This window comes from Cibotium barometz, chromosome 54 (assembly GCF_041138505.1).
Source record: "Cibotium barometz isolate CiBa-2024 chromosome 54, ASM4113850v1, whole genome shotgun sequence".
Lineage (NCBI taxonomy): Eukaryota > Viridiplantae > Streptophyta > Polypodiopsida > Cyatheales > Cibotiaceae > Cibotium > Cibotium barometz.
The window spans coordinates 32053503-32071078 of NC_141099.1; the positions used below are offsets into that span (position 1 = coordinate 32053503).

The window sequence follows — 17576 nt, forward strand, 5'->3', positions numbered from 1 at the left end:
CTTCCTTGAGTAACAGAAATAAGTCTTCCACTTCATCACCATCTGTGAGGGCGGGCATCTCTGAGGGCGTACCTAAGTGCTTGAGCTCTAGTCAAATCAAGTAAAAAACACTTATGAAGTGCTGAGGGAGGTGATCCATTACGAGATAAATATGAATTTCCCTTTCCCTCTCAAAACAAGATAATGTGTAATGTGAAAGGAGGAAATAAGAATATGAGAGAGATGAAGAGAACCTTGGATTCATCAACGGAATAATGGCAAGCCCATACGTTGAGAGTAGGCAGTGATTATCGACCTACTCTAAACAGACAATGAACAAAGACACAAGCTGAGGGTGTTAAAGAAATGCATCCAACAAGAAGTGATCAAGCAAGATGAAAGAAAAACACAAATGCAATCTCTACAACAAACATCTTACCATCTCATACATGAAGCTATCTAGAGGGGAAGCACATTGGCAAGTGCCAAAATCTGCAAAAACATGATTTCCAACACAAGGAGCTTTTAAAAGCATTCTCTATATAGGAAAAAAAAGATAATTTCCTAGTTACAAATGAACATAAGTAGTAAAAGTGCAAACTAGAGAAAATAGAACACTTACTAGATAGCCTAACTAGGAAATCTACTTAATATAGAGAATTTTTCCTATGTTGTAATTTCCCACAACATAGGAAAAATTCTCTATATCAAGTAGATTTCCTAGTTAGGCTATAACACTAGTGTTATAGAGAATTTTTCCCACAACATAGGAAAAATTCTCTATATCAAGTAGATTTCCTAGTTAGGCTATAACACTAGTTTCCCACAACATAGGAAAAATTCTCTATATCAAGTAGATTTCCTAGTTAGGCTATAACACTAGTGTTATAGCCTAACTAGGAAATCTACTTGATATAGAGAATTTTTCCTATGTTGTGGGAAATTACAACATAGGAAAAATTCTCTATATCAAGTAGATTTCCTAGTTAGGCTATCTAGTAAGTGTTCTATTTTCTCTAGTTTGCGCTTTTCCTACCTATTTTCATTTGTATCTTATAAGTATATTTATAACAATTCTTTAAATGATTACAAGAATAGTGCAATGATCATGAGCAAGATTAAATTATTCACACCTAAAAATAGTATTGAAAATTAATTAAAGATTATAAAGAGAACTCCAATGTCACATACACATAATATTTACTTTGAAATAAGTGTACTAGTTAAAATGATTAAATAAATAAATTTTTAATTAAAAGATCAAACAAGAAAGATGGCTTATCGAGAGTTGTATTTGTGAATTGGGAAAACACCAAAAAATCTAGCCTCATAATCTCTATATGCAAGCTATCAATGAGATCTTGCAAGAGTGGAACCGGCAGCTACATTTCCTTTGCCCTATCCAACACATGCAGGTACTTTACTTTCTCTGAAATTCTTGAGATGACAAACAATTTTCATGAACGCTTTGTGGTGGGAGTGGGGGCTCTCAGCAAGGTCTACAAGGGAGCGTTGGAAGGCAACTACTGTTGCTGTTAAGTGGGGGAAACCCAAATTTTGAATAGGGGGTGACCAAATTTCAGATAGAAATTGAGGTTCTGTCAAAGCTTTGGCATCGACATCTGGTCTCTCTCATCGGCTTCTGTGAAGATCACTTTGAAATGATCCTGGTCTATGACCACATGGCTAATTGCCCCTTGAGGGGTCATCTCTATGGTGATGGCTTGCCATCTCTCATGGAAAAAGAGGCTAGGTATATGCATTAGTGGGGATTCTTGGGGCCTTGACTATCTGCACACCGGTGCTGCCCATGGAATTATCCATCACAATGTCAAGACCACCAACATCTTGTTGGATGAGAATTTTGTAGCCAAGGTGTTAGATTTTGGGCTTTTCAAGACCGGGCCATCCCCTTGATCACAACCATATCAACACAACAAGGAAGGGAAGCTTTGGGTATCTTGATCCTGAGTATTTCCACCAACAGTAGCAACTCGCATAGAAATTAGATGTGTACCCTTTTGGCGTGGTGCTGTTGGAGGTTCTGTGCACAAGGCCATCCCATCAAGCCTACACTCGATATAGGGAGCAAGTGAAAATGGCAGAGTGGGAAATGCATTGGCAAAAGAAAGGCATGCTAGATCAGATCATTGACCCTTACGTCTTGCTCGTCGGAGATGGGTCATGCCACTGTCCAAGAATACCTCATTAAGGTGGTGCATGATAGACTTAAATTAGATACAATAACAGTGATTAAGTTGGCCCATCGAAGATGGGCCATGCCACACTCATTTACCAACCTACCAAACCACTTCAGCTCTTTTCACAACAACAGCTACCCAAAGTCACCTCAATTTCTATTCTCAACACATGGCTCCTGTTGGTGGTGGTGCTGTTGTAGTAGTAGATCTGTTGAAGCGACCATTCATTCCATGTAGTTATGCATCATCTACCATAGCCTCTTTGCACAGATCTGCCCATGATGATCCTTTCGCAAACGCACATACAAGCACACACACATACACACAGATAAGCACAACCCAACCATAAATCAACTACACCACAAGCACGGACTACAACCTTACTACACCATATGAATGGACAACCATACAAGAAATGCACTAGTGCAATGTCACATGTACAAAACTTTCACACATAAAAGCTTTAAAGGTCCACTCATCTTGCAACATGCAATCTTGAGCACAAGGCCCTGTTGCCCTTCTCCAACATATACATGTGGTACAAAACGTACCTTTTTATCAACTTAGCTTTCTGTCAGAATTGTCCACATCAACGTAAAATCCTGCATCATGTATCTATTCACAAAATTGAAAAACAGTGCCACCCACCCTACATTAAAAGCAAGTTCCCATCAAGAAAGGTGGGTTTGAATCTACTTATGATCTTGAGCCTCTAGACCCTCTACCTAAAGGGCATAGCTACTGATAAACCCTGCAGATATAGGGCAACTTGAATGGCCACTTTCTAGCATAATGTTCAAGGCAGCATAGCAAGCATCCACTCCATTGATCCTAATATTTCTCTATGAATCATGATAGCCCTCTCCCTTTTGGCCTCATCCTCCCTTGAATATGAAAGTTCAAAATGTTGCAGAAGTTGAAGGTTCAATTGGGTTCCTAGTATAGTACTCAACTGAGAGACTTAATGAAATAAGATATATGAAATGGCTGTACACATCAAAATCATCTTATTATGAAAACCTTTGGTCAATTGAAATGAGATTAATAAGACATGACCCATGCGTATAGCTTTATGTGCTAAACAAAGAATTACTTTCACTTAAAAAACAAGAAAAAAAGTACCTAACACACTTCCAAAAAAAGGCCATAGTACTGTATAAAGACACTTCCAAAAAAAGGCCATAGTACTGTATAAAGACACTTCCAAGAAAAGGCCATAGTACTGTCTAAAGAATGGGTGCAGTTATAGCTATATAATGTGCATCCAATTGTACTTGCAAGTTGGTTTAAATAATGCATGGGAATTCTTTGATGGTGTCTTGCAAGCTCGGGGGGGTCACTCGTATAAATATGTAAGTATCACGTGGGTTCAACAGAAGGACATTTTAAATATTTAAAACTTACAGAAATATATTTACAGAGGGGATTTATTTATTGTATTTTTAAAAAAAATCACAGATTTGAATAGGAAAGGATACATTATATTCACTAAAAAGTTCACAGATAAGGGACTTTTTAAATAGGCCTTAAACGCACGTGATATAGAGGATTTACATATAGTGACCCCCCCGAGCTTGCAAGGTGACAACCCAATCAACTTTGCATTGCACCTCCTCACCATACAAGTTCCCATTGTGCTCCTTGTCACTAGAACCATGGCATTGCTCTTCAAGCTCCCATTGTGCTCCTTGTCACTAGAACTATGGCATTGCTCTTCAAACCATTCCACCAACCACGAGTTCTAGCAAAAATCATTGTAAGTTGGTGTCAAAAGATGGCCATATTTCACACTTTTGTGTATCAGCTTACTGCAACTAACAAAAAATATAACTCTCATTCATACCATGACCACTCCTGGTTTTCTCTTCTTCTTATTCATAGCTAGATTGGAGCTTGATCTGAATGAGATAAAAAAAAGTGAAAAAATTTCTCTCATCATAGCCTTATCAGGCATAAGTTTACCATTCATAAGTGAAGTTGGCGATGCCAGTCTTCTCCACAAATCACTCTCTGTTGGGTGTCCCATTATCCATCACTGCATTCCCTATGCTCTTGAGTACAAATGGCATGACCTTATATGCAAAGGTTTCCCATGTGGTAGTGAAAGTTGTTTTGGGATACCTAATTATATCCTAAGAATAAATCTAGGAAATCGTAAGCTTTTTCCCCAACCACTCTTTCCAAAACATGCTATGTGTAAGATAATGGGTAGTGATCCTTGCACAGGCAGCCATATTCACTTTCTTTAAATTAATACACACACAAAAATTCCCATTATTCTTGGGTATAATTATGATTGGTGATACCCAATTAGTGTTCTCAATCTTATAAATTAAATCTAGAGTAATCAATTTCCTCCTTTATAATTGCTAAGTATTTGGTTTGTGGTGGCAACAATGAAGGCTAGATTGGGATCTTCATTAGGCTTTGTGATATCTACCTCCTTCATCTCCACAAGTTCATCATATGAGACCCCTATTTGTTCACCCTTTTGAGTGTTATACCATTAGGAACCACCTTCCTTTCACAACATCAAAGTTTTTTTAAAATTTTTGGGAACCTTTCGCAAGTTTGGCTCCTCCTCATTACCCTCCTTTCTTACCAATGTCTTTTTTTCTTCCCATTCAGCTTCAACCAATGCTTTGTTTCATTTCCTTCTCTTTGATCTTGTGAGCTAGCTTGGGGGTTTCCTAGCTCACTTTTGGCTCTTGAGGTGTTTGTAGAATTCTCTGGTGGCTTAATTATTTGCCCCAATTCTTAGAGAATTCCTTATGAATTTCCATAGCCTCAAATGTATCTTAGCCACCATTGCCATGGGCTCTCTTTAAGAATCTCACTGCGATTTTAGCATGATAGCACTTCTTCGGTTTCTCTGACCAAAGAAAAGCTCTACACAGTCGCCATATCTCGGATTTCAACTCAAAGGTATGTCCCATGTCAATAAACCTCCCTTAACATAAACTAACCCTAGCATCTAATCTCTTATGGCTTTGGTATGATGCTGAAATAGGAAGACGGAATTGCTTTAAATGCTTATGACCGAGAGGGCAAAGGACAAGGTAATTTCGGAGATGTTTGGGGATAACAAAAAGATGTTGCTACATATGAAGAAAGAGTTGTATTGGGAAGAGCTAATAGGGGAGGCGGACTCTATTTTGGAGGGTTTATTGGTATATGATGATGTTATCTACATCCCACCATTTATGCAAGGGGTGCAAGAGGAGCGATCGAAACACATACCATGGGCCTTCCATGAGGTGTGGGCAAAGATTGGAAAAGTGAAGGAAGGCCAAAAGCAACCTGAGGTGGAGAATGCCGCAAAGAGGGTTGTCTACATGTATATATCTTCTAATGCCATTCTATTTTTGCAGAAAATACATATACACATTAAAAAAAATATTTTAGTGCTGTTTGTTTTATTTTGGATATGTAAGTGGGTGCAGCTACTCATTGGCCAAGGTCTAATGGACAAAGAGATGGAAGCAATCAAAGAATGGGTAGATCCAAATTCCTCGGAAACAATGTACCCGAAGGAATGGGTTGAGAGAGGGGTTTCTGATTGGGAATATAAGAGATGTCCTTGGTGGTTGGACTATCCTCTAAATCATGTGCCTCCAAGGGAGGAGCTCCTAGACAAAGGTACTTATTTGCTTTCTACTGAATTATATGCATGTAAATGTAAATGTAAATGTAAATGTATATGTATATGTAAACCTTCCTACCTATGCAAATACATACCTATACATACAACTATCCGTATGCATATACATATTAGATACATATACATACAGATATATACATAAACAAATACATGTAAACATATATGTACATATACATATGCATACATAAATACATACCTACATACATACACTAAATTATATACTAAATTCCTACATACATACAAAGTTCATGTTACATTTAAGATTTGGCATGCTAGATTTTAAAGAAACATTGTTAAGTTTTGAAGTTTATTTTGCGATTTTTTAGAAAATGCAAAGGAGATGCTGTCCAAATTTTTTACAAATTTATACATACATACATACATACGTACATACATAGTTCGTGTTACATTTAAGGTTTGGCATATCAGATTTTAAAGAAACGTTTGTTAAGTTTTGATATATACATACCTACATACATATACATATAAATAGATACATATACCTACATACATATACATATACATATACATACATACATATACATATACATATACCTACATACATATACATATACCCTACATACATATACATATACATACACATACATATACATAGATACATACCTACATACATATACATATGCATATGCATATACATATACATATACATGTACATGTACATATACATATACATCTACATACATATACATATACAAAAAGGTCTAGGGATTTCTACCTTTTTACTAAATTATCTTGATCTATTTCTTGAAGAATTTAAGGATTACCAATTTGAGCTTGAAAGAGAGCCCCTAACTCAAGAAGACTCTAGAATACCTTCCCTGTAGCCAACAAACTTGACCCAGTCTCCAGTAGTTGGATCCTTGCGCGTGGCCCCAAAACCATCCACACCACTATCACGAGTGCCACAATCACACCAAGAGCATACATCTACATCGTCTCAAGTGCAACGTGAGAGGTGAACAAAGAGACGTCTTGACATTATGCATGATGTTCAAGAGGGAGACCCCACAAATGAAGATCAAGAAAGAGACCCTCCAGAGCGGGGGACCCCACAAATGAAGATCAAGAAAGAGACCCTCCAGAGGATCTTCAAGAGGGGGAGGTGTCAGGAAAACGTGACATCATGGACATGACTAGTAAGAGTACTTTCCATCGCAAATTTATTTTGAGAAGTGTGTGCTTTCGAAATGCATCTCATTTTTTGTCTTGTTTACTTGCAAGTGAGAGATGTTCTTCACACATATTGCTGGTAGACGTCCACACTCTTTCGGAGGGATCAGATAGGTAAAAAGAATAATTTCACCATATAATTAGTTTTCCAAGTTATACTTACCAAAACCAAACATCCTAAATCTTTTATGTAGTGTGGAAGAATTCTTGATGAAGATTCCCAAGGCTCTATCTCATAGAGGTTCTCCCTCAGATATAGTGGCTTGCCTTGTATGGGCTGACTTTCCTACAGGTTTACAGGTTGTTGATGTAGATACAGATGGCTGTCCCTCATGGAATCAAGTTTCTTCATCATTGATACGTGCCACACTCAGTTTTGTTGGTTTGTTTGTGCTGATGAGGGTTGGTTTGTGTGTTTGAGTCTAATGGATCAACTTCCTAAAATATATTCCATGGGAAAGAAAGTTGGATTGGTCATGCATCGGCCAAACAATGTCTGTTCATGTGGAATCAAGTTATTTGTATGAGAATGGAGAACGGGTAAGTCATAATCTCTCAAATATTTCCCTTTATGTATACATGTTATGTGGTATGGATATCCAAACATAATGTTTTCTCGTTATGGTAGGTGGATACATTGGCGCTTAGTATGTTCTATCGAGTAAATTGCCATGTCCCTATTATTGATCGCGAGGCTGGGCAAAATGTTTCAAAGAAGTTATTCAACGCTCAACGAAATTTCATTTTTGAGAAGAATAAGAAGCATCCATTCCAACGCACGATGGTCTTGGAGTGCTACATTCGAGGTGGTGCAGAAAGATCTCCTATGTTCTTTAGGTGAGACAATTTTCATTCTGTTCATTTTCATAGCTACTTTTTCAAAATACTTAGATGCACGTTTATGATTGCATTTCATTGTAGGTGGCTAGTGGGTGGAGACCTTCTTAAGTGAAGGAGATGGTATCTTGGATATTTTGCGGGATGTGGAGGCTTGGGACGTGCATGCCAAGAGTTGAAAAGGCACTATATGGGGATAGAGAATGACATGGAGGTAGCCAAAGCATGTCTGGGAGATTTCTCATTAGGTCGGGGGATGACATGTAGAAGAATGCTATAATTTGTGGATCAAAAGACTTTGTAATCGAGATTATCATGGTTTGGAAGTTTAAAGATCGATATATACATTTTTTATCTTTAAAATATTGTATTATATATTTAAGTAAGTAAGAAAGTATGTATGTAATGTATGTATATATGTTAGTGCTGCGTAGGTAGCTCTTGTATGTATGTATGTATATGTATATGTATGAGGTGTATGAATTTAGGTAGATATATTATATATATAACTATATCAATATGATGTGGATGAAAAGACTTTGTAATCAAAATTTTCATGGTTTGGAACTTTAAAGATCGGTATATACATTTTTAATCTTTAAAGGACTGTTTTTTATATTTAAGTAAGTAAGAAAGTATGTATGTATGTATGTATATGTTAGTATGTAGGTATGTATGTATGTATGTATGTATATGTTAGTATGTATGTATGTATGTATATGTAAGTAAGAAAGTATGTATGTATGTATATATGTTAGTATGTAGGTAGCTCTTGCATGTATGTATGTATATGTATATTTTGTATGTGTATATGTATGAGGTGCATGAATTTAGATAGGTATATGTATATATGTATATATCCAAAAATTTAGAATTAATATTTTTATGGACTAGATCTTTAAAAGACTGAAATTTATATTGTTGATCTTTCAAAGCTTGTTATTTATATGTAAGTAAGTTCTTGGTCCTTTACAAAGCTCATAGTAAGTTCATGGTCCTTTGCAAAGCTCGGACTCCTTGTTCATTGCTCCAAAAAGCTTAGCAAAAAAAGCTTGCAAAAAAAATCCCCCATGATGAAATTCCAAATGTCATAAGAATTCCTCTTTTCACACTTAAATAAATTACTAGAAATTTCTATTTTTGCTAACAATTGTTTATGCATAAACATTAACACTAGTTTGGTACCAAAACAGGACACTTGAGTGTCCTTTTTTGGGGGTTGCAAAAAAAAAATTCAAACTCCTAATGTAGGCTTTAAAACCAAAATGCTTCATTGGGCATGTAAAACATAACCTTATTCTTATGTAAAAAATGCTAAACATATAAAATACCTTTTTATTTGGAAGTACATAAGCAACAAAGTACCATATGTCTTGAAAATGAACATTTTTTAGGATTTTTCCAAATATGCAAGCATCATTCTCTAAAAAAAAAAAATCCAATGATATCAATAGCATTTTTCCCAAGATATTTTGATAGCATACATCAGGCCAAGGAGGTAGAAGTTCACCAAAAAAATCTTTTTCCTTTCCTAGAATTTTTTCCAAAAAAGTTGCATAAAATCAGCAAAAGTAACGCGTATTATCAAAACTCAATCACGCCACTAAAAAATAATGTAGCCCTATCAATGAGAATGTTGATTATTGGTTTTCATGCTTGAGATGAGATAAATAAGCCATAATTTGATGTGTATGACACTAACTTAGCCTCCACTTAAGTAGGTTCTTATCGCCTAGTTCTAAAAAAATTATAAAAAATAAAAATATAAAATTTGATCATCTTTTATCAAAAACTAATCATAACTATGCTTGCACAAGTAGTCTACACCTATAGTTACAACAAATAATGCACTTACACAGCTTTCCCCTTTGATGAAAATCAAAATTAGGCTCATAATTAGACATTTTATGTATTAAAAACAGGTTGCATAAAAGGCCATGTATGAGAAGAGGCCCAAAAAGTGGCTCTAAACTTCTGGAAATTTCAAAACAAAGTAGTATTTACCTTATATAACATGGGTGCACCTCAAGTTTTACATTATTAGCTTGCATATGGAAGGAGAAAAATTCATGCTCCACCTGTATAAAAAACATCATTTCAATATTAGCGAGTCAAAAATTTATCCAATAATTGTCATTTGATGATTCCAGGATTTAGTTTACATCATGGGCTTTCAATCAAGCCAAGTTTCATGATCAAACTATGTCCCTTCTAAAAGTTATGTCCAAATTACTACTATTTTGAAAACAACAAAAATCATGCGTTTTATCAGCATGTGTCTAAGAAAATTAAAATATTGCCTTGAAAAAGCTAAGAAAAGTTGCTATTTAAAAAATCTCAAGGATTTTTTGGGTCTTGAGGAACATCTGTGGATGTTAAGCATTTCAAAACTCTTAATAGATTGCCCACAAAAATTCAAGAAAAGTGCTAACTTTTCAGGACACTTTAGTGTCCTCAGGACACTAAAGTGTCCAATTACAGAACTAGTGTTAAAATCAATTTATCCATGGTTATGACGATAATTAATCAATTAACCTAGGATGATTAATCCTAGAATATGGTAGGAAGTCCTCTTTTCAAAACTAGTGTTAAAATCAATTTATCCATGGTTATGATGATAATTAATCAATTAACCTAGGATGACTAATCCTAGAATATGGTAGGAAGTCCTCTTTTCATATTATGAATGAAAATGATTTATGTGTTAATTTTTTAAAAATTTTGCCATAGCTTCGTTGCTATTACTGATTATTCTCAATAATTTTGAAAACATAAAGTTTAGTAATATCATATGATAGAATAACCATTAATAGGATCAATATCCAATTATGGACTTAATTCCTAATTTTTTCATGAATTAAATAACATAAAAGCATTAAAAAGCCACTTCTTTGGTCTCAATTTGACAAGCATAGAAATTACTTTTAGATTAGAGAATTTCTTCATGAGAAGCTTCATTTGCATATAGAATAGGCCATAGGAATGACCATTCTTTGGGGGAGAGCGAGACATGCTTTAAAAAAAATATTTAATTTAAGCATAAATGAAAATTTATGTGTTTTATCACTACTATTCATTAAAGAACTTCAATTGTATTAAAAAGCCATTCAATTGAATGCTTCTTAAGCTTGAGAGGGGTTGAGAAGAGAGAAACATTTGGAGATTAAAAAAAAAGACCATAAACCACACTTTACCTCCTAGATTGCTTGATTCTTTGATCAATGTAGAGGCCCCTAACCAATCAATTGGTTTGGTATGTTGATGAAGACTCCAAGGAAGATTGAAGAGAGAGAGAAGCTCCAATATCTTCAATTTATAGAGGATTTTTAGAGGATAATAGAAAATATCATTATTTCAGTATAATACTGGCATGGTATAGTTCTCATATTTTTTTACAAAGGTCTAAGGATCTATTAATAGGTGAGGGAGGCCTCTAACCAAGTCCAACTAGTTTCCAGAATTTTCGAGGTTTAGTTTGGCTGAATTTGGACAAGATTTGGACCTAGTTTGTGGCTTTCTTTTGATTTGGTTTGATCCCAAGAGAGAGGAGAGATAAAAATATCACAATATTTTTGAGTTTAAAACTCCACCACACATGTGAAATAGGCACCTCCTTGAAGAGCCCCCTTCTCCTTACCAAGGTGTCAAAATTGAATCATTTTATCCAAAATATCTCATTTTTTTTGTAATATTCAGAGTTTTTTACTAATAAAGCTTGTCCTTAGTCAACTCTTCATCTTATGTGAGCATTTACTCATTTTTGGGGGTTTTTCTTTTTTAAATTGGATTTATCTCCTCCCCACACTTGGATTTATCCTACTGGCCTCATAGAAACCTTAATTGGACCATAATCCAAAAATTTCTAAAAATCTAGACCCCCTAGGCTAAGGTCCTTTATACTTATTTTCAATTAAATCCAAATGTACATTGGAAAGTTCTTTTTGAATTTTTTCTTCAAGGGAACCCATTTCAAACACTAGGAGGATTTTTATATCTAAAAATATCTCAATTTTGGATTACCTCTCTCTCTAGATATTTTCTCTCTCTAGGTGAAAACATGATAAAATCAAATCTTTCTTTTATTTCAAAGAGGGGAATAATTACAAGATCAGAAGGGGAGGTTTTTACACCTGCACACCTCAAAAGCTGGAGGGAGGAATCTTACAACCTGGCTAGTGCTTGCACAAAGGAGTATGTTTACTTTGCATAAATTGAATTCTTTTGAATCATCAAGTAGTGAAGAAACCATGGAGAATCTTCTTAATGATGAGGAATTGGCAAGGGATAAGCATACTTCTTCTCCAACATTGGTGGTACTTCTTAATGATGAGGAATTAGCAGCCAAGGGAGAAGGTACTTCTTCTCTAACACTTGGTTTCATAGGCTTAGCCTAAGGAACCCTTGGATATATTTATGAGCCTGCACAAGAATCTCCACTGCCTAGCAAGGGATAGCCATCAAGCTTAGATAGGAAAGTAAGCAGCACTGGAAGACCTACGATTACCTGGGATTATCTGGCAACACCTGATGGGGACTGTTGAGCTACCTAGTGTATCAATAAGAGTCCTCTAATGTGAGACCAATTACCCTTACCTATCAAGGAAGATTTAGAATTGGTTAAAGGAAGAGACGACCTACCAGAACTAGTTCAAATTTTGATTAATCAGATGCAAAAGTATGATGAGAGTGATGACACAAATGCAACACTTCTAGTGGTGCATAAGGTTATCAAGCTCTTGCAGTCCTTGATGGTGGAGCAAGGGTAAGTATCCTCACAAAGTAATGTTGGGAAAAATGGGAAAAAAAACTAGCCTTAGAGCAAATAAACTTCATTGTGAAAGTGGCTCACAATACCATGTCATGGTCTATGGGAGTTATGCAGAACCTAAAGATGAAAGTCTTCTCATTCTGCTACTACCATACGTTTACAATTGTGAACTTTACTAAGTATACAGATTTGTACAATGTGATTGCTGGTAGACCTTTTATGAGGAGTGCTAACTGGTTCTTCATGACTATGCCAATGGATCACATTTACCCTACAAAAGAACTCACAAATCCTGAAAGTAGATGTACAAACATGGAAGACATCCCATGGATGGATGATTGTTTGGAAATGATTCTAAAACTACAAAAAGAATATTCTCAGTTTAATTATGTGCAACCCACCATTAACAACCAGAAGTGTCACAGGAAGAGGACATCTTGTATGCCCATCTTCTTAGGTAAAACTAGATGCATGTACTGGCACAATAATAGATGTCATGGGAAATTCTAGAACAAAGTTTATGGAACCATATTGGAAGGTGTGGGAAAGATCTTTAGAAGAGGAATATTATTGTAAAGATACAGGGGGAGAAGGGAGCTTGAGCTCTTGCAAGCACACACACACACACACACACACACACACACAAACCCTAGAAGAGAACACACAAGATGAGAGGTTGAAAATTTTTCTTCTTCTTCTTCACAACAAAAAGGATTCTAACAAAAGATAAGGAAAATACAACATAATTTTTAAAGTACTATATACATGCAGTCCATAATGTGAACACGCTAAGTGGAGTGGGTAAGTGTGGACTAGCTAGTGTAGTCCAGCTATAGAATCTCTAACGAAGATTTGTCGATGCCACAACTACTACTAAACTCGCTAGTGATGTAAATGTCAAATGATCACGCAGGCGCCTCGTGAGTGTCAGCTCATGTTGAGCTTGACATCTCAACACTCCCCCTCAAGCTCAACTCTAGCTCATGAACTCCAAGCATATCTCAAAATCTATGGAGCTTTTTAGCTCCCAAGTTCTTCGTAAAGATGTTAGCAACTTGATCCTATATGCTAACATAGGCTAAGTTGATGTCACCTGGACTCTCTCCTTGATGAAGTGATAGTGTACCTCAATGTGTTTCATCTGCACATGGAAAACTGGGTTCCTGGCCAATTGTACAAGGCTACCAAGACTCTCTCCTTGATGAAGTGATAGTGTACCTCAATGTGTTTCATCCGCACATGGAAAACTGGGTTCTTGACCAATTGTAAACTGCTAAGATTGTCACAATATATGACAACCTTTCTTTCCACATGTAACCCCAAATTAGCAAGTAGCTTGCATAACCAAGATACCTCACACGCTGCCACCATAGCTCCTCTGTACTCGACAAAGCAACTATGGGCTACTTCTTGCTGCTCCATGTCATAGCATCACTCCCCAATGAAAACTGGGTTCCTAGCCAATTGGAAACTGCTAAGATTGTAACAATACATGACAACCTTTCTTTCCACATGTAACCCCAAATTAGCAAGTAGCTTGCATAACCAAGATACCTCACACGCTGCTGTTTCTCAAGTGTTGAAAGCCCAGAGAAGTGCAGGTCCTCGAAAAATACAGATGGATATTGTGAAGGATATGTTGTTTTCCTCCATGATGAATCAAAATGATGAGCTACCTACAAGTATTGGGGATCATGAGCTCTACAATTTTTTGGAGGAGTTGAGTCGTCTTGTGGAAAACCAGAGGTGAGTATTCATTCTGTAACTTAATTATATTTGGATGTATTTTTCTACATTCGGTCCTCTCTTTATTGTGAAATTATGTTTTTAGGTTTAGATGCATTGTATCCCAAGAGAAAAGAAAATTGATGCCGGCAAGAGAGGGCTTTGATAGCATCCTTCTTATACAGAGAAGATCTCGCTATTCATTTATACAAGGTAGCCGTTTCCCAGGACAAGGTGGCCCCGATGACAAATGTTGTCTTTAAGATGTCTTTGCGAGGACCAGCGTGGACTTGGTGAATCGCATGCGGTGTGATAGTGGAGGTGACTTGTCAAAGTCTTGGGTTTTGTTTGATCACACTCATCGAGTTTCTGGTTGGTCAACAATGGCTTGTTATGTTTACGACCCAAGGTGAGACTACGCACTTCAATTTTTTCCTTTCTTTCATTTAACTTGAATGATAGCTGATTGGAAAAAAATCTCTCCAAAATCCTATAGTGTTCGAGAGCTATTGATAATTGCCACATGCGAAATGAAGGAGGATACAAAAAGCCAAGTACTATTTTGGGAAATGCTGAATAGCACGATGGAGCAATGTGGTTATGCACCCGCACACTTTAATGGGTTTATGGTGGCTGATGAAGCAGGGTCAAATTGGTGTGCAGTTAGGACCGTTTTCAATGGGGGTCCGCACAACATTATGGAGGACAGGGAGCGAACATGCTTATTCCATTGGAAACAAAGTTTGATGAAGCATGCTAAACAATGCGTGAAGGCAGAAAGTCGACAACACCATATTGACTTGTGTGAAGAATGGAGATTGGCAACCAAATAAGGAGTCAGCTTTCTTAAAAAGTAAAGAGATTCGTAAGTGGTGGAGAAATGGACATGTTCATGAGGAAAAACTATCAGTAATGGATACGTGGATGATTGGTGGGAGTACGAATAGCACATTGGGGCAACCTCATGTCAAGGGTGATAAATTTTATGGAGAAATGATCTGTTGTATGGATGTATTTTCATTGGAGTCAATTTTGTGAATTCATGCCTCGTGTGTAGGTGGTCTTAAGCTCGGTGGATTTAGCACAAACCCCTCGAACAAACTTATCTGAAAGTGTACATGGGAGTTGGCTTGCTGGTGAAGGATACAAGGAAAAGGTGGATAAAACCTCTTGTGTGTAGGTGGTCTTAAGCTCAGTGGATTTAGCACAAACCCCTCAAACAAACTTATCTGAAAGTGTACATGGGAGTTGGCTTGCTAGTCAAGGATACAAGAAAAAGGTTAGCTTGTATGATGCGTGCATTTCAGATATGGCAAACGCTTTACTATAAAGTGCAAAGCAATATGCATATCAGATGGGGAAGCACAAAGGTGAGGGACCAAGCTTGAGCAAGTTGCTGGACAGGGTTGCAGCAAGGTCAAGACCAACACCACCACAAGTGGCTCGCATGGTCCATGAAACAGTAGCTAATACTCCTATGTATGAGGAATCAAGGCCTCTACATGGAAATAAGGAGACTATTCAACGGAAGAGGGTGAGGACAACAGAAGTAGACCAATGCTCACATTGTCCAGGTTATGTCATGCAGAGCAGACATCATCAAAACCGGGGAACAGCAAGAAGAGTAAGTTTTGGAGATATATCTAGAACAAACAGTGCAGCAAGTCACGCTTCAAGGGGAGGACCAAAAAGTCCAATGACTGGAGGAAACAAAGATGTCAGACATGAAGAGCCTAAACAACATTATGGCACAATGAGCGGAGGACAAATGCATGTAAAGGAAGAGGCCGTTGGACGCACAATGTGGGCCATTAGACGAACCCCATTGAACTCAAAAGTCAAATGTTTGGGAGATATTGATGGAAGACTTAAGTGCAACTCATACATACAGGGAAGCTCTATTGGAGTTGTTGCCCCTAGCTTCTACTCAGAGCGACGACATCCTGGTCCGGGAGGGCCAAAGGCTCAAATGATGTGGTTTTGTCCTTTAGATGTTTCACACACATGGCATGTAGATCCAAACATAATATACAAGCCATCATACCCAGATATGTGGAAAGTGAATGTTGGGACCAACATAACCAGCCAAGAGGTAGAGAAATTAGTAAAGGCAGGGTTCAAGTTAGATGTTACTCAAAAGAACCTTTTGTGTCAGGGGTGGGAGAAACGTCCACACAAGCAGCGGGCGCCACATGATGCTACACAGAATACAAAGAGATCAACCAAGTGGCGGCATTGGATTTCCAAAGAAGCAGAAAAGAGGATTGGTAGTGCCGAGGCCATGACAGCGACGACAGTCCTTAATGAGAGTGCAATGCAGCCGTCCCCTTACTCTATTTTTCATTTGGCATGTGAGAGTGGAGAGGACTATTTTATACACATCAAGGTACAACCTTGGTGTACATGTCTTGATTTCATGCAAAGAGAATCTAGAGGAAAGTCTTACGTTGCATGTAAGCATATCTATTTTGTCTTGCCAGTTTTGGGATTACATAAGAATGAGGATATGGTAATGCATCAACCGACACTATCACCAGAGGAAGTGGGCAATATACTATCATGTCCTCTAGTAAGGATGTTTGTGCCTATACTTAAGCTTTAATCAAGCCTCTCATGTTTGTGCCTACTTAATCTTGTAAGGAAATGTGAAGTCAATCTTTTTGTAAGAAAATTTGAACCCAATATTTTTGTCTTGCTTTGCGATGGAGAGTATACTGTCACGTACTCTTAAGTCTTATTATAGGTAGCTTGCGATGCTATGGTAAAGGACTTGTATCAACCATATATCTTCTTGTAAGGAAATGTGAACTCAATCTTTTTGTAAGAAAATATGAGCCAGGTATACTTGTTTTTACTTGTGTTGAAATAAATATTGGAAGAAAGGTACATAGATAGGTATGTTTGTGCCTATATTTAAGTTTTTTTGACATAAAATGTGTGTTTATATGTAGGAAGGTAGGTAGGTAGGTATATAGGTATGTATGTATGCATGCATGTTTATGTTTGGGAGTATGCATGCATGTACGTATGTATGTATTGTACAAATGTGTATATATATGTATGTATATATATATGTATGTATGTATATATGTATGTATATATGTAGGTAGGTAGGTAGGTGTGTTTGAGAATATGCATGTATATATGTATTGTACAAATGTGTATATGTATGTATGTATGTATATATGTAGGTACCTAGGTAGGTGTGTTTGAG

General features: G+C 36.8%; 1 pseudogene; it reads left to right on the forward strand.

The window, feature by feature from the left end:
* Positions 1–1323: 1323 nt before the first annotated feature.
* Positions 1324–2191, forward strand: LOC147608051 (receptor-like protein kinase THESEUS 1 pseudogene; annotated as a pseudogene).
* The last annotated feature ends 15385 nt before the right edge of the window (positions 2192–17576 follow it).